Genomic DNA, 26,090 nt, shown 5'->3' with positions numbered 1-26,090 from the left:
AAATATAATATGATTTATTTTATTGTTAAAAAGATGAGGGAACTATTAAAATTATTTTTTAGTATATATAAATATAAACAACAAAATATGCATACCTATAATTTTGTGAAAAATTGTGCATGCACAGGTTTATATATATACATACAACTTACATTTGTGTTAATATTAATTATATGTATACTCATGTATCATGTCACAAAACCATTTTTTTATACAATGAAATCTACTATCCAACAAACACAGGTTTCCAATTAGTTTTTATTTACACACTAATTAGAATGTAGAGATATATTTCCAAGATGTTCAGTGCAGTTTTTTCCTTAATGATTTTATTAAAAGAAAGCAATACAGATTTCCATAAAGCTTTACACACTACAAAGGAGTTACTAATCAGCTTGTTTGTATTTGTACCAGGTTTATATAATTGTATGTAGTCATGTAAATTAACAAGTGTTATACAATGTTTCATACTAAAAAATAATCAAGTTTTATGATTTAGTAATTTAAAATATGCTGTCTGGAAAAGGTCATTCTTGTATCACCCTTCTGGATTTGTTCTTTGACAGAGCCTTATTTATAATCTTCAAACATGTTCTCAAAATGATCGTGGTTAATACAACACATATTTTTATTGGTCAGGTAGAAGAGTAAAAAGCATGAATAAATGCATAGTGATTAATATCTGAAATGAGCTAGCTGGCAAAGAAACACTGAAAGTCTGTCACCAGTTGGAATCCATACAACAAATGATCATGCCAGGGACAGTGGAGAAAGACTAGAAGCCCTTGCTCACCTTGGATTAATATAATGAAGCTGAATTAAAGGTACAAAATAAGTTTATATATAAACATTTATTACAGGTATATCATTTATTTCACAACAATGAAAGTGCACATGAACCTAGTGTAGCTGTGATTTTTTCTTTATTTTATCATCATTATTATTATTAATCTTTTTGTACCGTTCAAATAGTTTCCCCCTCCCTGTTCAGCCTCTGACTGTTCCTCATCCAATCCCTCCTCCCCTGTCTCTAAGAGGATGTTCTCACCCCATCCCCACACCACCCTACCAGGCCTCCTTACTCCCTGGGGCCTCAACTCTCTGGGTTAGGTTTATCTTCTCTGACTGAGTGCAGACCCAGCAGTCCTCTGCTTTGTATGTGTTGGGGGGCCTCATATCACCTGTTGTATGCAGCCTGGTTGGTGGCTCAGGTATCTGAGATATATCTGGGGTCTAGGTTAGTTAAGACTATGGAGTACTACTCAGCTATTAAAAAGAATGAATTTATGAAATTCCTAGCCAAATGGATGGACCTGGAGGGCATCATCCTGAGTGAGGTAACACATTCACAAAGGAACTCACACAATATGTACTCACGATAAGTGGATATTAGCCCCAAACCTAGGATACCCAAGATATAAGATACAATTTGCTAAACACATGAAACTCAAGAAGAATGAAGACTGAAGTGTGGACACTATGCCCCTCCTTAGAATTGGGAACAAAACACCCATGGAAGGAGTTACAGAGACAAAGTTTGGAGCTGAGATGAAAGGATGGACCATGTAGAGACTGCCATATCCAGGGATCCACCCCATAATCAGCATCCAAACGCTGACACCATTGCGTACACTAGCAAGATTTTATTGAAAGGACCCAGATGTAGCTGTCTCTTGTGAGACTATGCCAGGGCCTAGCAAACACAGAAGTGGATGCTCACAGCCAGCTAATGGATGGATCACAGGGCTCCCAATGGAGGAGCTAGAGAAAGTACCCAAGGAGCTAAAGGGATCTGCAACCCTATAGGTGGAACAACATTATGAACTAACCAGTACCCCGGAGGTCTTGACTCTAGCTGCATATGTATCAAAAGATGGCCTAGTCGGCCATCACTGGAAAGAGAGGCCCATTGGACACGCAAACTTTATATGCCCCAGTACAGGGGAACGCCAGGGCCAAAAAGGGGGAGTGGGTGGGTAGGGGATTTGGGGTGGGTGGGTATGAGGGACTTTTGGTATAGCATTGGAAATGTAAATGAGCTAAATACCTAATAAAAAATGGAAAAAAAAAAAAGACTACTGGTCTTTCTATGGTGGACCTCTTCCTCAGTTTCATGCAACCCAGAGCTGAATGTCCCTTTACAAAATGTAGGCCACTAACAGAAATCCAGCTGTAATCTTGCATGTCATTGAGATTCAAAAACTAGCACCTTCAAATCATCGAGTTTCACACTTTTAAAAATCACTAACAGAAAGCAGTCATGCTAGGTTCCTTTTTGTGAGAGCTCCATAGCCTCAGTAATAGTGTCAGGCCTTGGGACCTCCACTTGAGCTGAATCTCACTTTGGGCCTGTTGCACAACCTTCTTTCTCTCAGGCTCTCTCCATTTCCATCCCTGTAATTCTTTCAGACAGAAACAATTATGGGTTAGAGATGTGTCTATGGAAAGGCAACCCCATCCATCACTTGATATCCAGTCTTCCTGTTGGAGGTGGGCTCTATAAGTTCCCTCTCCCTGCTGTCAGAAATATCATCTAAAATCCTTCCCTTTGAGTCCTGGGAGTCTCTCACCTCCAAGGTCTCTGGTGCATTCTGGGGTGTCCCCTCAACCTCCTATTTCCTGTGGTTGCCTGTTTACATTCTTTGTGCTGGTCCTCACCCAATACCAACTCTGGTTCCCCCCGACCCCTGAATCCAATTTCCCTCCCAGGTCCATTCCTACTTTCTTTTCTCTCCCAAGTGGGATTGAGGCATCCTCACTTGGGCACTTCAGCTTGTTGAGCTTTGTGAGTCCTGTGGACTGTATCTTGGATATTCTATATGTTCTATTTTGTTGTTGTTGTTGTTGTTGTTTTGTTTTGTTTGCTAATATCCACTTATTAGTAAGTACATACCATGCATGTCCTTTTGGGTCTCAGTTGCCCTCTGAAAGACCCAACAAGCAGCTCAAAGAGTCAGATGCAGATATTTGCACCCAACCAATGGACAGAAGCAGCTGAACCCTGTTGTTGAATTAGGGAAGGCTGAAAGAGGCTGAGGAGAAGGGCGATCCTATAGGAGGGCCAGCAGTCTCAATTAATCTGGACTCCTGAGATCTCTCAAACACTGGACCACCAAACAGACAGCATATACCAGCTGATATGAGGCCCCCTGAGCACACACACAGTAGAAGACTTACAGGTCTGTGTTCATTCAGAGTTGATGCACCTAACCTTCAAGAGACTGGAGGCCCCAGAGAGTTTAGAGGTCAGGTTGGGTGGAGGGTAGGGGCATCCATGTGGAGAACGGGTGGGGTGGGGAGGGGGTATGAGATGTGGATCTGTAAGAGGGTGTATGGGGGGGTGGGTAATGGAATTTGGAGTGTAAAAAATAAATTAAGAATAAAATTAAATAAAAAATGACTAATAATGAATGTTTTATTTTGGAGGATGGATGCTCACTTTTAATATCTAGGCCCTTATACATGGCAGCAGACCCAGGGATTGATTCTCCCCAGCTTTCCGTTATTTTTCCCCTTCCTCAAGCCTGAGACTTCCTTATCCCTTTAAACTAATTCAAATTTCATTCAGTTCACTTAAGATAATGCAGAACATCAATTTACCTTGCTATTTGTAATTTTCCCGTCTTTTAGCATATTAAGCCCATTAGCCTACCTCATAACTCTGTATTTATGTCCTTAAAGGTAATGTCACATAGTGTTTTTGATGTCCTGATAATAAGATTATAACTTTCAAAATTGTTATATTTTCATCAAATAGCCTGCTTTGATCTTTCAAATTCACTGTTGTTAGGAAATATTTTCTTGATTTACAAAGGGAATTCTTATCTACATTGTTTGACTTTTCAAATATATGTCAGACTTCTTTCACAGTCATATGTAGGTATCTTTCTTTAACTTTTGGAAGACAGTCATTAGAATTCATATCCTTTTTTCTTACAGGTTCAAAACACAGCTAGACCTCTGTTTAGTGTTTATAGCCTATGGTTCTTTTATTCTTTTCCCAAATTGTACTATGACACTGACAAAGTCTCTTAAACAGCTTTTACAACACAATTTATAGTATATTTGGAGAAAATTTAGTCATACACTTATACTAGTTACCTCTTGTTCAGCCAAACTCTTGCTAATAGTCTTTTTCTTTTTTTATTCCTCCCCTGAAGCGATCAATTTTTACCTATTTAAAGAGTCCAGCTTCTAGCAATATGAACTCTAGCACCTTCATGTTCTGTCCTGAATGTTAAAGGCATGACTGGTCATTCAACAAATTGCTGCCATGCCAACCAAATAACAGAGCCATTTTCAACAGATGTATTTCTCCTACTGATTTCATTTTTTAAAAATATTCACTCTACAAAGTGTGCAATTAAAAAGCAATCTGACAATTAAAGATTATGCTCTTTTGCCTCTCCAAACTTCTCTGTAAAGAAATGAACAAAAAATTCTTCCTTAATATTTATAATTTAGAAGCCTTTGGAGTTGTATAATTGTTCCTGGGAGGTACATTGTGGGAGCTGTTTACACGAGATGAATGGAACCACGAATTTATAAGTGCATGCTCCATTACACACATAGTATATTGCTTCTTAATTTACATCTTGCTTTGGGCTATGAAGAAGATTACTCTGGCAATTTTTGAAGAGTTGTTCCCAAATCTGTAGAGTTGTTTCCCAAGGCTTCATTTTATGCTGTGATTTGAAAACCATTTGGTAGTAGAAATTCTATCATGCGTTTGTCAGATAAATTTGCCACTTATCTTTGGCTTATGGCAATGCAGTGGTTTGAGAATGCAGTGTGGATCTATGACTTACTTTAATGGGACAGGAATATGTAGAGCCAAAAGAAAAATAATATCATTTCTTTTCTTTAGTGAACAATTCTGTAAACATATTACCAAAAATTTTCTTTTGAAAAGCATAGTCAAATAGAGGACAACGAAAATAATGTGAGAAGTCAGACTAAAGATTCCCTGGTTACTTCTTGACTTTTCTCAGTAGCATGTCAAAATCCTCACCTTTCCACCTCTACTTAAATGGGACCTAGCTAAAAATATTACCACTCCGGACACTAAGAGGATCTAATAAACAATATCTTCTAAATCCTGAGAAACAAATTAACAGCTTAATTTACAGTAAAGCAATATTAAGTAAGTCCATGTCAAAACTAATGACTAAATTTACCCTTGTGAAAAAATTCAAAATTGCTAATAATTTTATTACTTATTTTGAAGAAAATCTCAAAGTATTTTATAGCCATCACATAGAAAAGTATAAAAATAATTGCTGTTTTGCTCAAAAGGCAGATCTTCTTTCAAATGCACATGTGACTACAACATTAAGCAAATTAAGAAGGAAGATTTGAATTTATCAGCTGTGAGTTTTCTGAGAATTTGTTAGTCTCCCTAAGAAAAAGGATAACACTGGTGGCCAATAGAAAGTCAGAATTTTGATTGTATAATTTTACCAAGCATGTGTAAAAAGAGAAAAATACTATTTTTTTTTCCTTTCAGAATAACTCAGTTTAAGCCGGCACATTCTAAAGGAAATCAGCGATTGGAAAATATCGTCTTTGACAGTTAAATTATTTAGATTAGTAGGTTGGCAGTTTTGAAAGAAAATGCCTCCATAAATGTCTTAGGATTTGTTTTCAACATTGTACCTGTTTCTTGTCTTTCATGACAGTTGTGACTCCTGGAGTATCTGGTGTCTAGCAGAGGGTGATGTGTAGTAAAATCAGCGGGTGGTTGAAGATCATGTGTACTTTAGAAAGTTTAGAAACCAGGCATTCTGACTGCTTCCTAACCCCACTGAAAACAAGGGTTGACAATTACCTTAATGCTTTTTTTTAACATTCTTATTTATGTAGATAATAATTTTAAATTTCTTCAAGGATAATATTTGCACCCTTATAAATCAGTTTGTGCCTTGGTAGAAACTGAATTATTGGAATTCAGTGAATTTTAATTATAATTTAGGAAAATCAATATGGTTTCAAATGAAAACACATTGGATTGAAGACAAGCCGAACTGTTAGGTCATTATCACTAAAAGTATGTAGTTATCCTATGTTATACCAGATAATTATAAGTAACAAATTCTCCTCAGATGCTTGGATCTGTTTAACATCAGGACAAATAACTGTGCCTCCATGTCTCCAAAGAATAATAGGAGAATTTCTCAGTCAAAGACACAATGAAGTTATGAAAGCTTCATTGAGAAAAATCAAGAATACAGACTTAAGAGTCATTACTATGTAGGTTCAGATACCTACATGTTTTTCTTGCTCTTTGGTTAAGTTTTATATTTATTATTTTGTTATTATGCGTGTATTTGTGTCTGGGTTTGAATATATGTGCATCAGTGAGAGTGTCTGCAAAGGGTAGAGGCAATGTCTTCTCCTGGAGGGGGGATTATAGGCAGGTGTGAGCTTTCAATGAAGAATCTGGGAACTGAACTTGAGTTTTGTGGAAGAGCAGTGCATAAACTTTTCTTAACCATAGACCCATTCCTTTAATCTCCAGAGGCCTCTTTTAGGGTCCTGAACTAAACAGCAGAGATTTTTTAAAAATTAACATAAAAAATAAAATATAAAATATACATAGCACTGAAATATCAGGAAAATTAGTTTATAGTAGGCAAACCATGTACCAGGGAGAGCTAAACACTCTCATCTTAAATTTTGTTTAACATCAGTTATGAACTTTATAATATTTTCCCAAATTTAGTCCTGTATTTTATGTAACTTCTTAAGGCCCTGATATTAAAATTGTTCCTCTGGCATGTGGCTTTATTTTCCAAGATGCTAAGGTCATGAGCACAATGTTATGAGGAGGTATCCATTCAACAACCTCATTTGCAGCCTTCTGGGAAAACTATTCAACACTCATGTAGACCTCCACCAAATGCACCTTGTCTACCTGTCACCAAAGTATATGGCAAGCAAATGCTAACCACCTATTGGTGTGCTAGGAATGAGAACAAATGTTTTTGACTACTCAACATCTCTATTATTAAGGTATGTGTGCCCTGAACACACAAGCACATTGATACTTGTTTTAGCACACAAGACAGGAAAGTAAACATAGGCAACAGTCTATAATCAGTATTTGCTGGAGATTTCTAGATGTCATCAAGTGAAGTTTGTGACTTGTTTTAATTACATCATGATAACTGTAAAATATGAAGAGCTTTACTAGCATCATATGTTCTTGCAAATGTGACACTTTGATCACAGCCTTCTATTCTCTCTTATTTTCCTCCCCTTATTCACTGAGTATTCAGCATATTAGAAGACAAGCAATGCTTCTCTTTCTGAATCTGGCTTATTTCACTTAATAATATGATCTTCATTTACTTGAAAAAAGGTGTTGCTCTTTATCATGGATGAAAAAATTCCATTGTTTACATTTATAATTTATAATTATTATAATAATTTATAATTTCTCTATCCAGTCATTCATGAATAGGAATAATTGATGCCCATTGTTTGTTTACAAGTTGATCCAAGATAAAATTACAAAGATTAATAAATTGTTACCAATAATAGAATACAGAATGGTATTGATAACTTTTTGTCCATTAGAAGTATATGTGCTAAGGAAATCTAACAGCTTAAGTTCCTTTGGTAAATAATTAAAGCAGAGTTCAATTACTTTTACAACATTCTTGACATCACATTCCTCATGAAATTTTAATTTTCAGCTTTCTGGTATTAGGTTTGTGTGTAACTGTTTATAACTAATGAAATCAGCAAACAATTATATTTTGTTAATTAAAAAGGAATGGCTGTCAAATATCTCTTTTTTCCTGAAATCTGAAAATATACAGAGGATGCATTATAATTGCAAAAAGCCATCTTTTGAAGTGTAACTCAAGATATAATTTGTAATTATTTTAGACACATTGTTTATTGGATAAAAGATGAAAGCAAATCATTTGTAAATATTTCATAATATAACATCATTTTAAATAAGTTCAAATCAATGTTTTATAACAAAAACTAAGTTTTATTCAGTGATGTTGCTTAAGAAGTTCTCTCTCTTTGAGGTCTCACATATTACAACAAAATTTGGTATTTGCTTCTTTAGATAAAGAGTTAAGGGAAATGTTCATTATAAAGAGTATACATGGGTTGGGCTGTGCCCACCCCCAACCAAAGAATTTATGTAGCAGAGGAAGGCATTGTCTGGTATGTGGGAGAGGATGGACCTAATCCTATAGAAATTTGATACACCAGGGAAGGGGAATGTGATCTGCTGGAGGGTGGGAGCATCCTGTCAGAGGCAAAGAGAGTGGGGAGGGGTGATGTACTCTTGGAAGGGGGAACAGGATGGGGGCAGCATTGTGAATGTAAATAAATCAATTAAAAAACTCTAAAGTAGAATATGCATAAAATGCATGCATCTTTTCACTTGACCACAATTAGAGGGTAAGATTATTTTACCTCAATAATATGAGATTAAAAAAAAAATGAGATGAACAACTCAGTTACCAAATTACTTGCTTATTTGGTTCTCCTTAACTTCAGAGGCTATGCATCTGTATCCAGGTGTGAGCAAGGTGAATGTAAATAAGCGGAAACTAAATTCAAAGTAGAATTCAAATTCATGGAGAAAAGCAAGTACTATGTACAGACAGGAATATGGATTGTAATCTTTCTGAAACCATATTTTGGAACTGGCCTATGGTTTTTCATACAGGTATGGTTAAAAGAACTAAGTGGATTTAAATTAATATATGAAGTTAGAGAAGGGATGAGAGAGAAGGTATTGAAGGAATTGGAGAGGAGATTCTAGTGAGCAGGTTTAATTAAATTCATAATGTTCATGTATAAAATTCTTAAATAATAAAAAATAAATGATTTAATTTCAAAAAGAGGAAGATACGTTAACCTTTGCCAACATTAAACAACATTCAACTCCAAGTTGGTGCAAGATCTCAATGTAATAGCAGATATCCTTAATCGGACAGAAAGAAAATAGGATGCATTTAAATCCATTAACAAAGGAAGGACACTTAACAGGATCTAGAGAGTCGAGGCATTAAATCACATTAAATCTAAAATGCTTTTTTAACTCATAAACTTTTCTATAACTACATTTTGTTTACATGGTATTTGTAATAACATTAGCTGCTAAATAGAATGGCAGGCATCATAACGTCTTTCTTCTTCCTCCCAAGTGGGACGGAGGTGTTCTCACTTGGGCCCTTCAGCTTGTTGTCCTTTCTGTGTTCTGTGGACTGTATCTTGGGTATTCTGTACTTTGTTGTTGTTGTTCTTGTTGTTGTTTTTTGGGGGGCCTAGTATCCAGTTATTAGTGAGTACATACGATGCATGTCCTTTGGTTATGAGTTACCTCATTCAGGATGATAGTTTCTTGTTCCATCCGTTTGCCTGCAAAACTCAGGGTGTTCTCCTTAAAAGCTGGGTAGTATTTCATTGTGTAAATGAACCATATTTTCTGTATCCATTCTTCTGTTGTGGAACATCTGGGTTTTCTCCATCTTCTGAATATAACAAACAAGGCTGCTATGAACATAGTGGAATACATGCCCCTGTGGCTTGGTGGGGCATCTTTCGTGTATATGTTTTTTAATAAATGTAGTCTTCCTGTTCAATTCTTCGATCTTTTCTTTATAAAGTTTAAATGCTCACTTAAAGATGCAAACACTTAGGCTTTCTAGAGAAAATCTTAGCCATTTTTTTTGACTGAAAGTTATTTTCCACTAAGAGAAATACTACAAACTTTCAGTTACAGAAATATCAGACAGAAATACTGTCCTTCTTCTTTCTTTGGAAACAACAGGGATTACATATATTCTTTATCTATTGGTTTTAGTATAAACTCAAAAAGTTTAATTGGATTTAATAGTTATTTTAAATAGATACTAATATCCGTGATCATAATTATAAACTAATCAGGAAGGTGTTACATGGGAGGGTTTTGTTGCATGAAAAATAATGGGAAATTATGTAATTTAATTTTACTATTAAATAATGAGAAAAGTTTAAAATTTAATTGAATAAAAAGCAGAGAATTTTTTTCTTTGATGGTAGTATTACTTTATCAGACATAGTCTATTTACTAAATTTTGATGACAATATTCATGAATATGTATATTTATGAGGCATAATACTTTGCGTGTCTGTTTATATATATTGCATATCCAGTTCACAAACCAGTCTGGTAAGTTTGGTAATTCTTACACCACCTTCCCGGTTCCAAATCTCCAGATATGCCCAGTTCACAAATGCTCTTTTCTTGACTATTCCTGGACTCAAGTCTATCTGTATATTATGCAATCTCCAGGACTGTCCAGGTGGCACATTTTTGTACCAACCTGTCCTGTGTGTCCCTGAACCTTGCAGGCTCATGCCATCCTGAACACTTGTTTATAGCCTTGGTCATTAGAGTCTGTATACCATCATGTCTTGGTAAGTTGCTAAGTCTCTCATTTACCCAATCTGTCATTACACATCTTGACACAGCTCAGGAACATAGCTTGCATATCAGTCTAAGCAGATTCAGATGTTTGTCCTGTTTATATGCAGTTTTGCCTCATGGTAACCTGAGATCCCTAGCCACACAGTCAAAAATAAGCTGAGTCTTTAAGGACTGATACCCCAACTCAAAAATCAAACAAGTTTAGGCAACAACACACACACAAAAAAAAAACAAAACAAAAAAAAAAAACAAAAACAAAAACAAAAACAAAAACCTTCCACTCAACAAAGGCAGATTAGAATCTCAAATCAGACACTAAACCAAAGATTTCTGCAGTCCATGTTTTTTCATTAAAACCCAAATAACATGAAAAACTTTAAAACATTAAAACCCAAATAAGATGAAAGTTTGCAGACTGTGTCCCTCCAAACCCTCCACCCCCCAGTTCACCAGTTATATAGAAATATTCTCCAAAGAGAAATAATTACTTAAATAAACCCATGGATATTTGAATGAGATGAGCTCTATAATTAGAACATTTGAATTCTTGGTCACCAGTTGGTGGCACTGTTTGGGGACAGACTTAGGAGCTGTTAGGAGGGGGCTATTCACTGGAGTCAGACTTAGAGAGTATAAGCACTTATGGCATTTGTGGTTTATTTTATTTGCTTCATGGATATGGTTTGAGATGAATGCACTCAACTCTTGTCCCAGCCACCATCCTCACTGCTTGCTGCCTTGTATCCCCAACTTGATGAACTCCTATTCCTCTAGAATTGTACATCCAAACAAATCCTTCCTTTTATTCATCATTTTTTGATTGGTTTTGTTGTTTGTTGTTTGCTTTTGCTGTTTTGTTTGTTTGGTTTATTTTTCAAGACAAGGTTTCTCTTTATATCCCTCCCTATCATGAAGACTGACTCTGTAGCCAAGGCTGACTATGATCGTAGAGACATACCTGCCTTTGCCTCCCATATGCTGGGATTAAAGATATATGCTGCAGTCACCACATCAGGTTTAAGTGCTTCCTTTTGTAAATTGGCTTGGTCATGGTATCTTATCTTTTCTAGTCTATGATCCTTTCTATATATGTGCAGCTGGCTAGGTTTACAGTTGCAGGCATGAACTTCCTCATATTTAGCTGATCTTGTGTATTATTTTTCAGTTGCTTGTTACCTTAAAGATAAAAGTATAACTACTGAACCATTGAGAACATCCTGCTGTGTCAGTTATTGTTGTGAATTTCAGGATGTACTGCAATGTAAAGTTCTTGTATTGAGTCATTTTACATTTCTACATGTAAGGGGGAGGCAGTCTCAATTGAGAATATGCCTCCACCAGATTTGTCTATGAAGAAGTCTGTTCTATTTTGGCTTATCAGTAATTTTTGTGGTAGAGCATAGACCATTGTGGTGGTACCATCTCTGGCCAGGTAGACCTGGAATCTATAAAAAGTATACTGAACAAGCCCTGGTTAGAAAGACAATAATCCGACACTTCTTTATGGCCTCTGCACTAGCTCCTGCCTCCAGGTTCCTGTCTTTAGCTCTTGCCCTGACTCATTTCAATAATAGACATTTATATGGATGATGTATAAACTCTTTCCTCTAAAATTGACTACAGTCAAGATCTTTTTAACAGAACAATACAAAAACAAAATGAAGAAACTATTGATGATTTTCTCTTTTGTCAGCTTCCTGTATTATGGAAGTGAGTCTCCTGAAAGGTAATATTAAGGTCAGTGGCATTAGTTATGGTATGTGGTTTTAGAAATCTCTTCAGCTGGGAAGTGGTGGTGCACACCTTTAATCCCAGCACTTTGGAGGCAGAGGCAGGTGGATTTCTGAGTTAGAGGCCAGCATGGTCTACAAAGTGAGTTCCAGGACAGCCAGGGCTATACAGAAAAACCCTGTCTTGAAAACAAAACAAAACAAAACAAAACATAAAAACAAAACAAACAAATCTCTTCAAGTCACCTGATCATTGACTTGACAGGAGATTTTTTTCCATGCCTGGAATTTTTCTTTTTTTATTTGTTTGTTTGTGTTCTTTTTGTCTGTTTGTTTGTTGTTCCTTCCAGTCTCTATATTTGGCCTTTTGTGGTAACTTCCTGTTATGTACTCAAATCTAATTGACTTGGAGCTAGGATACAAATATAAAAGGCAAGGTACAGCATTTGTTATCCTAGGTCTGGATCACCTCGCTCATGTTTTCCACTTTCATCTATTTACCTGCAAATATTATGATTTTTATTGTTCTTTACAGCTGAATGATATTCCATTGTCTATAATGAACCATATTTTCAGGATCCATTTTTCAGCTGATTGATGTTTCTCTTTCCTAGCATTTTCGGATGGAACTGAAATCACCAAGGTTGTACGATAGCACAGTGGCAGGATATCAAATCCTTTGTACAACATGCCACAAAAATGGCATATGGCATATAGTGGGTCTATATTGAGATTTCTTCTGTGCTAGCTCCCACAGAGGCTGCATCACTTTACAGTCCATGCAATAATGAATTAGTGTTCCCTTTTCCATAGTTCTTTTACAGCATTTGTTTTCCTGACCTTAACCATTCCATCCAAGGCAACAAGAAACCTCAAATAAAATTTCTTCAATCTCATTGTCTCTACTCTTGGCCATTATTATTCTGTTCATTAGTTTGATTGCATATGTTTTTCTTTTAATTTCTTTATCTGTATGATTCCACAAATAGTGAGATCAAACACTTGAAGTATAACATAATCTGTTAGTCAAATTGGCATATGTGGCTGGATTTCTTCCCTTTTTATTTCGTGTTCTACTATGCATGTATCCCACATTTTCTTAATCTATTCATCAAATCTAACACATCTTCAGTGTCCTGGCTATCTGAACAGAGAAGCTACTAGCATAATAGTGCAGCCTCTTGAAAATACTAATTTCATTTCTTTTGCAAATGTGACATCATCAGTGCGAATGTAGTATCGGTGATACGGTGACTTCAATTTGATTTCTGAAAAAAATTCATATTTATCTAAAGGTAACTATTTCACTTAAAATTTTATTAAGATTAGAGTTATCTTTTCCACATATATTTGCTTCACATTTTTTTTCATATACCATCTTTTTTTTTTCAGACTGTGATAGCAGGATTGAAGTGATGTTGCATTGCAGACTCAATTGACATATCATGAATATTTTGAGCTTTTGAACATTGCTGTTAATCACTATTGCCAAATTATACATCTTCTTTGGAAATATAGACACTCAAGTTATTTATGTTTTAAGTGGTTGTGTTTGTTTTAATTTTTAAAATTTTCATAGAATGTAATTTGATATTTATTTCTCTCATTCCAATACTTTCAGATATTCCCAACTACCCATCTTCATGCTCTTTCTTTCATAAAATAATACTAAGCACAAGAAAATAAAATACGATGGAGAGAAATTCAAACCAATTGCATTAAAATCAGGAACAAGAGAAGATTGTCCACTTTCTTTGTATCTCCTCACTATAATACTAAATGTTCTAGCTAAATCAATAACTAAAGTAGATCAAGGGGACAAAAATGACAAAGAAGTAGATACAGTATCACTATTTACAGATGGTATGATATTATATATAAGTGACCTTAAAAACTCTACCAGAAAACTCCTACAGCTTATAAACACCTTAAGCAAAGTGGATAGACAAAAAAATTAGCTTAAAATATCATTAGCCCTTCTTTATACAAATGATAACTAGACTGAGAAAGAAATCTAGGAAATAACACTATTCATAATAGCCATAAATAATACAAAATATCTTGCTGTAACTCTAACCAAGCAAGTGAAGACCTGTATAGCAAGAACTTCAAATTTCTGAAGAAAAAAATCAAGAAGATATCAGGAAATGGAAAGATTCCCTTGCTCATAGATCAGTAGGATTAACTTAACAACAATGGCCATCTTATCAAAAGCAAACTACAGATTCAATTCAACTACCAACAAAATTCCAAAATAGTTCATTATAGATGTTGAGAAGACAATTCTCAACTTTGTATAGAAAAACAAAGCTACAGGGTATCTAAAACCATCCTGTAAAATAAAGGCACTTCTGAAAGTATCACTACCTTGATTTCAAGATCTACTACAGTACAATAGTAATATAAACTGCAAGGAATTGGTACAGAAACAGACAGGTTGATCAATAAAATTGAATTGAAGGTGGCATTTCAATGCTTAACATCTGTGTCCTAAATGCAAGGGCATTTGTAAAAGAAACTTTACTAAAGCTTAAATTGCACACCAACCCTAACATATTAGTAGTGGGATAGTAGTGGGATACTTCAATACCTCTCTTTCACCAATGGACAGTTCATCCAGACCAAAAAAAAAAAAAAATCATCAGAGAAATAATGAATATAAGAAAGATTAAGAATTTAATGAACCTATCAGATACCTATAGACCGATCTACCTGAACACAAAGGATTATATATTCTTAAGAGTAGGAAAGTTTAAAATATCATATGAAATTCAAGAAGAACGAAGACCAAAGTGTGGACACTTTACCCTTTCTTAGAAATGGGAACAAAACACCCATGGAAGGAGTTACAGAGACAAAATTTGGAGCTGTGACGAAAGGATGGACCATCTAGTGATTGCCATATGCAGGGATCCATCCCATAATCAGCTTCCAAATGCTGACACTATTGCATACACTAGCAAGATTTTGCTGAAAGGACCCAGATATAGCTCTCTCTTGTGAGACTATGCCAGGGCCTAGCAAACACAGAAGTGGATGATCACAGTCAGCTATTGGATGGGTCACACGGCCCCCAATGGAGGAGCTAGAGAAATTACCCAAGGAGCTAATGGGAACTGCAACCCTATAGGTGGATCAACATTATGAACTAACCAGTACCCCGGAGCTCTTGTCTCTAGCTGCATATGTATCAAAAGATGGCCTAGTCGGACATCACTGCAAAGAGAGGCCCATTGGTCTTGCAAACTTTATATGCCCCAGTACAGGGGAACGCCAGTGCCAAAAAGGGGGAGTGGGTGGGTAGGGGATTGGGGGGGTGGGTATGGGGGACCTTTGGGATAGCATTGAAAATGTAAACGAGGAAAATACCTAAAAAAAAATCATATTGAACCTCATATACTTTTATTTATTTGCTCATTAAAATAAATATTCTTTAATGTGAATTTATTTTCATTTATATTATATATGACTATATACAATAATTCAGATTGTACTATTTGTAATAGTATTTGGTAACACACTTTGATACAAAGTACTAAGGCCATTAAGGCATTAATTAAGTCTTGTTGGCTGTGCACATCTTAATCACAGTACCATGGGTAAGAAAAGATGATGCAAGTTGTTGCTCTTAGTAGGCAAAGAAAACTACTTAAAATAATCCACAATCACATCGATGGAAAATTTTATGATTTCCAGTTGTTTTCACAGTTTACTTACACTATAAACAAGTTGGAGGATACACGATATTGCTGACATTATCTCATATCATTATCAAAAATGATTTCCAACCATTTTGTCTTCTAAATAGTTTTGCCAGTAACAGCAATATAGAGACACAGAGATTAATGGGGGGAGTATTGAAAATGGCCTACCCTGCCCTTTTAGCCACATTCCATCTGTCAATATAGACCCGGAGCAACTTTCTTCCATGTATTCTGACTTTTGTTTTCAAAAGGAGATAATCTAAAACCTCATATAGCAACAAAGCACACTCTATTGCCTATTTGGTGAGATTCACTCAATATATTTTAGATTCTGATGCTACTACCCAGAACAATACATCTTTTTGTCATGTACTGATACATAAGCCAAATACAGAGTATTTGACAGGGCATATTGTCTTTGAAACTGACTTTTAATTTTTTCCTCCATAAATTGTCCAGGCTCTAAGTTGACAGTGATATCCCCACTAAGAGAGAGGTGAAATGAAAATGGAAATATATAATCAATAAGTAATGAACTGTAATTTTTTATTGGACAGTAAATCAATACACATAGTTTGTGCCCATTTTCATATTGTCACACACATAACAGATAACTAGGCATAATCAATACAAAGCTAATTCCTCTAGCCCCTTTGATGACTGATTTTATAAATATTTATGTGCTCCATATATCAGCTTGGCATAAACTCTCTTTTAGACAAATTGGCAATGTCCTAAACTGTCCTTTCCTGATAATTTCCCATAGTCCACTTGGAAATGTTAAAAAAGTAAATAAAAGGTCACACTTAGTTTATAGAATGTAATAACATGCCAACTCTCCACCTCTGTAAACATCTGTCATTCACTCAGATGTCTCGAATTATTTCTGAGTTCTGCATCATTAGGTATCAGAGAATACCCAGTTGCCTTTTGATAAGATATAACAAATGAATTATCTCAGGGGAATAGTAGTTAATTTAGAGAAAATGTAAAAAAAAAATATTGTGAATAGTAACTACTAATAAAAATGAAATATAATGATGAAGTCAACAAGTAGCTTAATAAAATGAAAAAAATTCAACCTTTATAGAAAATGCAAAAATAAATAGCAGTGATATAATAGGTACTTATATATATGAACTGAAGGTCACTGCTATAAATTTTCACATACAATTGGCCTGACCTTCACCTTATAAATATTGTGCCATTATATTTACACGAATTAGCTCATGATGTTATTTTCTATTGTAAAGAGTCCAAGAATGAGGGGTAAAATTGTAGATACATCGCCCTTGAATGGATAGAAATGTATATTGAAATTATTTATTATTATTATTATTATTATTATTATTATTATTATTATTATTATTTTACACATTTTATTTTCTTTAAAGCACATATTCCTGTGTGTGTGTTGCCTCATTCTTGTATGAACAAAATATAAGGAGCAGAAGAGAAAGGCTCAGCAGTAAAACATTGGCTTATGCTGTATAAAAAAATTAAAGCTAATCTGAGGTAGGTTCAATACTGAACACAATGTGAACAAAACCAAGAACCCACCAAAAAAGCCAACAATAACAACACCAAAATAAAACAAAAACAAAACAACAACCATACCCCCCAAAACACATCCACAGATATTAGGAGAATAAGAGGATAACTTAGACAAACATAAGAGAGATCCAATTGGCACTGGCCTTGTAACTTTATCACTGGTACCTAGTTCTAGTTTTCCTAGTGCTAGAAGGCGTTATGTATGCTATCAGAGAAGAAATGAAATAGTCTACCTTATCCGGTCTTAAACCTGTGAACTACAATAATGAAGTTTGACAAGACATGCCCCTGGTGCAACAGATGTATGGATATTAAGATAATTATTAGTAACTCTCTGACTGATTTTAAGTCCTGCTTAACAAGACTAAATCCAGATATGGTATCCTTATTCTGAAAAGCATCTACAGTTAGAGAGGTGGAGAAGGAAGTTCTCTGGGGGAGCAAAAACTATTGTTGTCATCATTATTATCATTATAAATTAATACAATATTAAACCAATTAATAATAACTTATAACTAAATCCCCAGATTAATGTATTCATTAAATCTCATCAGAGAATATTCTCTTTGTAGTCTGAGTAACACTGGGATCTACAAATCACCAAATTTATAGACTAAAGTACTCTAGAACACCCTATATGTAACATACATATTGCATTTCCTCATTAGAAAACAAAGGAAATATGGCAGCAGAGGGCATAGAAATTTAAAAGCTAGAGGTGGCAGATGATTACAAAGAAATGGTGTCTTCTGGATATAGCATGGCAGCTGCACATATGAACTGTCAGTACTCTTGGCAGCACGCATAAGACTTGTGTCAACTGTTTGAAGTTGTATGAAGTAGTATGAAGTAGTATGAAGAAGGGAATTGGTCTCAAAGTCTCAAACCTAGCATAGGAGCTATGGACAATTTTTAGCTCCTGGTAGAATAGTCTGTTTTCTCTAAGGTGTACCCTTTTATAAGTGGACTACACGCTCAGCTATGTGACCATACATCCATAAAAAATTGAACAGTACAAATTCTCCCTGATGGGAATGTGAAACAAAATAATGATAACTTAGAGGAATGTGGAGAGGAATATGGGTCTGCGGAGAGTTGGTGAAGAGAGGATTAGTGCCATTAGAACACATTGTAGAAGTTTATCAAGACCTCTGTTGTACATAGTTATATATAAATATAAATATTTACACAAAATATGTCAGATTATAAGGTTTGGCAGCAAATATCTGTAAGCTTGAACCATCCTGCCAGCCTTCAATTGTTTGAGGTGTCAAGAGATATCTATAGTTATAAAATACCAATTCATCAAGTTAATTACTATTATTTCTAAGAAGGATATGACTAATAGAATTTTAAGAATATAAAATCAAAATTGGCACAGTTTAAATTTTGAAACATATAAATATAAAAATATTTTAAATGAATCTTAATTTTAAAATAAATGCAGACAATAACTATCATTGTTTGAATACTCTTTAAATGAATCTTCATTCAAAACGTTGAAATATCAGCGGACAAAAAGCATGTGTTCACATAAATCATGGTGAGACCAGGGTTGTCAAATCTGAGAAGAGTGAAACCTGTAAGAGGTAAGGACTCCCTGAAACTCAGGTGATGGCTGTGAATGTTTATCTCACCTGGAAAGACAATGTAACTTTCCCAAGAACATGACTAGTTTGCTTACAACTGGACTGCAAAAAACAAAACAAAAAAACAAAACCAAAACCAAAATCAAGGGTCTATCCCCTACATACTTTGAACTGGCAGTTGTGTTTACAGGCCTTAACATACACATGGCATGACTTTGTGCTATTGTATTTTAAACCATGATGCTTATGGAAGTCTTGTAACAGATACAAACAGATGTTGGCACTAAGGTCTATGTTGTGGGATGGGTTGCATTATAGTACATGAGTAAAGCATAGACTTTTTAGAGGCTTAGCAGTTGTGTTATTGAAAGAAAAATAACACAAAGGACAAATACTCAGATAGGTCATATAGTAACAGAGACACCACAATCAATAAAAATTGCTCAAGTTGTTCACGTAAGAAAATTTTAGCCAGGTAGAGTAAAGAAAAATAATAATAAAATAAGATACTATACAGTCTCAGAGACTTTTCTGAAAGCAGAAAGTTTAGGCTGAAATATGTAACCTCCCCCTCACAGCCTGAAATCTGGCTGATCAGGCTTGCCTGTTATCACTAGGAGATCACGGGGGGGGGGGGGGGGGGGGCGGGGCAGAGCCTGCCACACTATCGTTCTGCCACTCCCACTGTTGCTACCTTCCTCCTAGCTGTTCCAGAGTATTCACGTGGTCACCTGCAGCTGTACTCCAAAGATGATTTGGTGGGAATGGGCCCCTCCCTCTTCTTTATCAGCCTGTGTTTCCGAATATTAAAATAGAGCTTTGATCAGAATCTTGTCTTAGCTCCATCCTTTCTCTAGACGCCTAGATTCCCTCTTTTCTTCCAGATTCCAAGATGCCTTCCAGGCTTGAACCCGGACATGTGAGCCGCTGACCGGCCTCAACAAATTGGAGAACCAATGTGGGACCAGGGAAATGCCAGAGGACAGAGGAAGGAACACTGCTGGTTTGGAGCTCCGTGGAAGAAGAAAATAATTAAAGAAAATTCCTACGGGAACACGAGAAGCAACAGGCAAAAGGTTGCCAGGTGTGGTACAGTCTAAGATGGAACAGCACTGAACCTGCGCGCTGTATTCACTTAGGTTCAGCAGTGAGATTCTCAGGATCTAGGAACATAACAGGCAGTTAGCCACAGCTTCCAGAAGCTATTTTTTTTAAGCGTGAGAAAAGAAAAGGTTTAATAAAAAGGATTTAATAATTAGGCAGATGACCGCAGTCAGAAACTGCATCAGGCGGGAGGAAAATGTTCCAGAAGCAGAGAGAAATTTTAGGGGTGCCCTGCTTTGTTCTCTCTGGGCTTTACAGCAGAAGTTCTCTGCCCTCTTTGTGTTTTTATCTAAGGTCTTGTCTAATGTCTGGTGCACCAGTCTGTTCACGTGTTCATGTATGTTCATGTCCAGTCTGAATGAATGAATGTTCTGAGTTTTCATGTTGGAAGATAAAAGATGACTAAATCTTTCTCTGCTGGTATAGCAAAGCTGAGAGTGGCCACAGGCCTTAGCCAGGAATCAGGCACACAGCAGAAGGACCCCTGCTGAAAAAAACTGTTCTTTAAAGGAAAAAAAGAAAGTCTACAGCCTCATGGTATTGGGGCAGAAAAAGCTGAGAGATGGTTTGTCCTAAGAAAATTCTCTGCATTCGTGGTTATTGCGTTTAGCTAATGATAAAGTGCTTTTTATTTTATGATTGTAGTTAGAAAAGGTAATATTCTCTGATTGGTCTAAGTGTAACTGCTTCATTGGGTTTTTTGCTGGTAATGTGCTCTGCATGTCTTCACAATTAGCTCAAAAGTTATTGGTTAAGATTAAATAATTGTTACATTGGTAACAGAGGGTTAGCCTTAAATTGGCAACTCAGGAGTCTTTTAAAACACGTGGCATAGCAGGCCAAAAAAAAATGGGCCTCCTAAGATACTTCTAGCTGAGATAATATTTAATGTGATTCTTATCCTAGAAAGTAAGATTAAGATAAGATTTAAAGCAATGTCTCTTTAATGAAGTGTTAAAGCTTACATTGTCATGCATTCATAGATATAAATTGGCAGCCATTTTGCAATGTAGTAGTGAAGTTTTTTTTTTCTTTCCATTTTTTATTAGGTATTTAGCTCATTTACATTTCCAATGCTATACCAAAAGTCCCCCATACCCACCCACCCCCAATCCCCTACCCGCCCACTCCCCCTTTTTGGCCCTGGCGTTCCCCTGTTCTGGGGCATATAAAGTTTGGGTGTCCAATGGGCCTCTCTTTCCAGTGATGGCCGACTAGGCCATCTTCTGATACATATGCAGCTAGAGTCAAGAGCTCCGGGGTACTGGTTAGTTCATAATGTTGATCCACCTATAGGGTTGCAGATCCCTTTAGCTCCTTGGGTACTTTCTCTAGCTCCTCCATTGGGAGCCCTGTGATCCATCCATTAGCTGACTGTGGGCATCCACTTCTGTGTTTGCTAGGCCCCGGCATAGTCTCACAAGAGACAGCTACATCTGGGTCCTTTTGATAAAATCTTGCTAGTGTATGCAATGCTGTCAGCGTTTGGATGCTGATTATGGGGTGGATCCCTGGATAAGGCAGTCTCTACATGGTCCATCCTTTCATCTCAGCTCCAAACTTTGTCTCTGTAACTCCTTCAAAGGGTGTTTTGTTCTCACTTCTAAGGAGGCACATAGTGTCCACACTTCAGTCTTCATTTTTCTTGAGTTTCATGTGTTTAGGAAATTGTATCTTATATCTTGGGTATCCTAGGTTTTGGGCTAATATCCACTTATCAGTGAGTACATATTGTGTGAGTTCCTTTGTGAATGTGTTACCTCACTCAGGATGATGCCCTCCAGGTCCATCCATTTGGCTAGGAATTTCATAAATTCATTCTTTTTAATTTCTGAGTAGTACTCCATTGTGTAGATGTACCACATTTTCTGTATCCATTCCTCTGTTGAGGGGCATCTGGGTTCCTTCCAGCTTCTGGCTATTATAAATAAGGCTGCTATGAACATAGTGGAGCATGTGTCCTTCTTACCAGTTGGGGCATCTTCTGGATATATGCCCAGGAGAGGTATTGCTGGATCCTCGGTAGTACTATGTCCAATTTTTTGAGGAACCGCCAGACGGATTTCCAGAGTGGTTGTACAAGCCTGCAATCCCACCAACAATGGAGGAGTGTTCCTCTTTCTCCACATCCTCGCCAGCATCTGCTGTCACCTGAATTTTTGATCTTAGACATTCTGACTGGTGTGAGGTGGAATCTCAGGGTTGTTTTGATTTGCATTTCCCTGATGATTAAGGATGTTGAACATTTTTTCAGGTGCTTCTCTGCCATTCGGTATTCCTCAGGTGAGAATTCTTTGTTCAGTTCTGAGCCCCATTTTTTAATGGGGTTATTTGATTTTCTGAAGTCCACCTTCTTGAGTTCTTTATATATGTTGGATATTAGTCCCCTATCTGATTTAGGATAGGTAAAGATCCTTTCCCAATCTGTTGGTGGTCTCTTTGTCTTATTGACGGTGTCTTTTGCCTTGCAGAAACTTTGGAGTTTCATTAGGTCCCATTTGTCAATTCTCGATCTTACAGCACAAGCCATTGCTGTTCTGTTCAGGAATTTTGCCCCTGTGCCCATATCTTCAAGGCTTTTCCCCACTTTCTCCTCTATAAGTTTCAGTGTCTCTGGTTTTATGTGAAGTTCTTTGATCCATTTAGATTTGACCTTAGTACAAGGAGATAAGTATGGATCAATTCGCATTCTTCTACATGATAACAACCAGTTGTGCCAGCACCAATTGTTGAAAATGCTGTCTTTCTTCCACTGGATGGTTTTAGCTCCCTTGTCGAAGATCAAGTGACCATAGGTGTGTGGGTTCATTTCTGGGTCTTCAATTCTATTCCATTGGTCTACTTGTCTGTCTGTATACCAGTACCATGCAGTTTTTACCACAATTGCTCTGTAGTAAAGCTTTAGGTCAGGCATGGTGATTCCACCAGAGGTTCTTTTATCCTTGAGAAGAGTTTTTGCTATCCTAGGTTTTTTGTTATTCCAGACAAATTTGCAAATTGCTCCTTCCAATTCGTTGAAGAATTGAGTTGGAATTTTGATGGGGATTGCATTGAATCTGTAGATTGCTTTTGGCAAGATAGCCATTTTTACAATGTTGATCCTGCCAATCCATGAGCATGGGAGATCTCTCCATCTTCTGAGATCTTCTTTAATTTCTTTCTTCAGAGACTTGAAGTTTTTATCATACAGATCTTTCACTTCCTTAGTTAGAGTCACTCCGAGATATTTTATATTATTTGTGACTATTGAGAAGGGTGTTGTTTCCCTAATTTCTTTCTCAGCCTGTTTATTCTTTGTGTAGAGAAAGGCCATTGACTTGTTTGAGTTAATTTTATATCCAGCTACTTCACCGAAGCTGTTTATCAGGTTTAGGAGTTCTCTGGTGGAATTTTTAGGGTCACTTATATATACTATCATATCATCTGCAAAAAGTGATATTTTGACTTCCTCCTTTCCAATTTGTATCCCCTTGATCTCCTTTTGTTGTCGAATTGCTCTGGCTAATACTTCAAGTACTATGTTGAATAGGTAGGGAGAAAGTGGGCAGCCTTGTCTAGTCCCTGATTTTAGTGGGATTGCTTCCAGCTTCTCTCCATTTACTTTGATGTTGGCTACTAGTTTGCTGTAGATTGCTTTTATCATGTTTAGGTATGGGCCTTGAATTCCTGATCTTTCCAGAACTTTTATCATGAATGGGTGTTGGATCTTGTCAAATGCTTTTTCTGCATCTAACGAGATGATCATGTGGTTTTTGTCTTTGAGTTTGTTTATATAGTGGATTACATTGATGGATTTTCGTATATTAAACCATCCCTGCATCCCTGGAATAAAACCTACTTGGTCAGGATGGATGATTGCTTTAATGTGTTCTTGGATTCGGTTAGCGAGAATTTTATTGAGGATTTTTGCATCGATATTCATAAGAGAAATTGGTCTGAAGTTCTCTATCTTTGTTGGATCTTTCTGTGGTTTAGGTATCAGAGTAATAGTGGCTTCATAAAATGAGTTGGGTAGAGTACTTTCTACTTCTATCTTGTGAAAAAGTTTGTGCAGAACTGAAATTAGATCTTCTTTGAAGGTCTGATAGAACTCTGCACTAAACCCGTCTGGTCCTGGGCTTTTTTTTGGCTGGGAGAATATTTATAACTGCTTCTATTTCTTTAGGGGATATGGGACTGTTTAGAAGGTCAACTTGATCCTGATTCAACTTTGGTACCTGGTATCTGTCCAGAGATTTGTCCATTTCGTCCAGGTTTTCCAGTTTTGTTGAGTATAGCCTTTTGTAGAAGGATCTGATGGTGTTTTGGATTTCTTCAGGATCTGTTGTTATGTCTCCCTTTTCAGTTCTGATTTTGTTAATTAGGATTTTGTCTCTGTGCCTTCTAGTGAGTCTAGCTAAGGGTTTATCTATCTTGTTGATTTTCTCAAAGAACCAACTCCTCGTTTGGTTTATTCTTTGAATAGTTCTTCTTGTTTCCACTTGGTTGATTTCACCCCTGAGTTTGATTATTTCCTGCCGTCTACTCCTCTTGGGTGAATTTGCTTCCTTTTTTTCTAGAGCTTTTAGATGTGTTGTCAAGCTGCTAGTATGTGCTCTCTCCCGTTTCTTCATGGAGCCACTCAGAGCTATGAGTTTCCCTCTTAGAAATGCTTTCATTGTGTCCCAAAGGTTTGGGTACGTTGTGGCTTCATTTTCATTAAACTCTAAAAAGTCTTTAATTTCTTTCTTTATTCCTTCCTTGACCAAGGTATCATTGAGAAGAGTGTTGTTCAGTTTCCACGTGAGTGTTGGCTTTCTGTTCTTTTTTTTGTTATTGAAGATCAGCCTTAGTGCATGGTGATCTGATAGGATACATGGGACAATTTCAATATTTTTGAATCTGTTGAGGCCTGTTTTTTGACCTATTATGTGGTCAATTTTGGAGAAGGTACCATGAGGTGCTGAGAAGAAGGTATATCCTTTTGTTTTAGGATAAAATGTTCTGTAGATATCTGTCAGATCCATTTGTTTCATCACTTCTGTTAGTTTCAGTGTGTCCCTGTTTAGTTTCTGTTTCCATGATCTGTCCATTGGTGAAAGTGGTGTGTTGAAGTCTCCCACTATTATTGTGTGAGGTGCAATGTGTGCTTTGAGCTTTACTAAAGTTTCTTTAATGAATGTGGCTGCCCTTGTATTTGGAGCATAGATATTCAGAATTGAGAGTTCCTCTTGGAGGATTTTACCTTTGATGAGAACGAAGTGCCCCTCCTTGTCTTTTTTGATGACTTTGGGTTGGAAGTCAATCTTATCAGATATTAGGATGGCTACTCCAGCTTGTTTCTTCATACCATTTGCTTGGAAAATTGTTTTCCAGCCTTTTATTCTGAGGTAGTGTCTCTTTTTCTCTGAGATGTGTCTCCTGTAAACAGCAAAAAGTTGGGTCTTGTTTGTGTAGCCAGTTTGTTAGTCTATGCCTTTTTATTGGGGAGTTGAGACCATTGATGCTAAGAGATATTAAGGAAAAGTAATTGTTGCTTCCTGTTATTTTTGTTGTTAAAGTTGGCATTCTGTTCTTGTGGCTGTCTTCTTTTAGGTTTGTTGAGGGATTACCTTCTTGTTTTTTCTAGGGCATTGTTCCCGTTCTTGTATTGGTTTTTTTCTGTTATTAACCTTTGAAGGGCTGGATTCGTGGAGAGATAATGTGTGAATTTGGTTTTGTCGTGGAATACTTTGGTTTCTCCATCTATGGTAATTGAGAGTTTGGCTGGGTATAGTAGCCTGGGCTGGAATTTGTGTTCTCTTAGTGTCTGTATAACATCTGTCCAGGCTCTTCTGGCTTTCATAGTCTCTGGTGAAAAATCTGGTGTAATTCTGATAGGCTTGCCTTTGTATGTTACTTGACCTTTTTCCCTTACTGCTTTTAGTATTCTATCTTTTTCTGATTATTATGTGTCGGGAGGAATTTCTTTTCTGGTCCAGTCTATTTG

Source organism: Mus musculus, chromosome 1 (genome assembly GCF_000001635.26).
Source record: "Mus musculus strain C57BL/6J chromosome 1, GRCm38.p6 C57BL/6J".
NCBI classification, from domain to species: domain Eukaryota; kingdom Metazoa; phylum Chordata; class Mammalia; order Rodentia; family Muridae; genus Mus; species Mus musculus.
This window is presented reverse-complemented; position numbering follows the sequence as displayed.